A 900-nucleotide genomic window follows, 5' to 3' on the forward strand; every position below is an offset into this window, starting at 1 on the left:
TGAAAGTATAAAAAGGTTGAAGGATCATTCTCTGCCTTGGAAACAGCTTTCTTGTGATATAAAATAAAAAAACATAATTCCACCTTTTTCTCAGATATCTTTTATTGTTGATCTATTCTATAGAGCTGCAACTTACGTACTTATTAAAGGTGACCCTGAACATACTGTGTCAAAGGAAAATGCAGCTGGGGCTGATGGGTAATGTAGAGGTGTTCCTGTCAGGAAGGGGAACTTTTCTCCTGTTAGTGACACATAAAGTTAACCTAGACATCTACACGTAGCCGGGGTCGTCTAGCAACTCTCCGTTGGCTTACAAGCTGGAAAAACCAAACTCTAGTCAGGCCAATCACATCGTGTGTAGAGTGGGTGGGCGGGGCTTATGGCTGCTGCTGCTGCTGCAGGTGAACAGCGGTCTTTGGAATCGGCTTTGGCCTCTGGAAGACTTGGAGTTAAAGCCTAAAGCCTGGTTCCCAAGGCAGGATAATTAGGCCGATTTTAGCCCCGATTCCCCCCTTCTGACAATCTTAAGGATGCTCTGATTATGGTAAAATAATCTGATCAGATGTTCCTGCCGTGTGTGGTGTGTTAAGACTGCTCTCGTCTGCTCGGAAGGACGTCGGGACCGCTCCCATCTCAAATCGGGGATATCCAACATGTTGGATTGTTTTGGCCCGATTCCTTCTCGTGTGTGGTGTCCCCCGGGGACAAACGAGCACGCAGCCTGTGGACTGTGGCGTGTAGCCAATCAGAAAGAGAGGTGACGAGGCGGCGAGGAAAGCACCGGGAAACAACATCAAAACAGCTGGCGGCACGGCGCACCAGAAAGTCCGGTGGACGTCGGAGATAAGTAGAGCAAGTATAGTCCATGCTCGCGTTGTCTCCACTTCTTCGACCGTCGCC

Source organism: Sander lucioperca, chromosome 18, assembly GCF_008315115.2.
Source record: "Sander lucioperca isolate FBNREF2018 chromosome 18, SLUC_FBN_1.2, whole genome shotgun sequence".
Lineage (NCBI taxonomy): Eukaryota > Metazoa > Chordata > Actinopteri > Perciformes > Percidae > Sander > Sander lucioperca.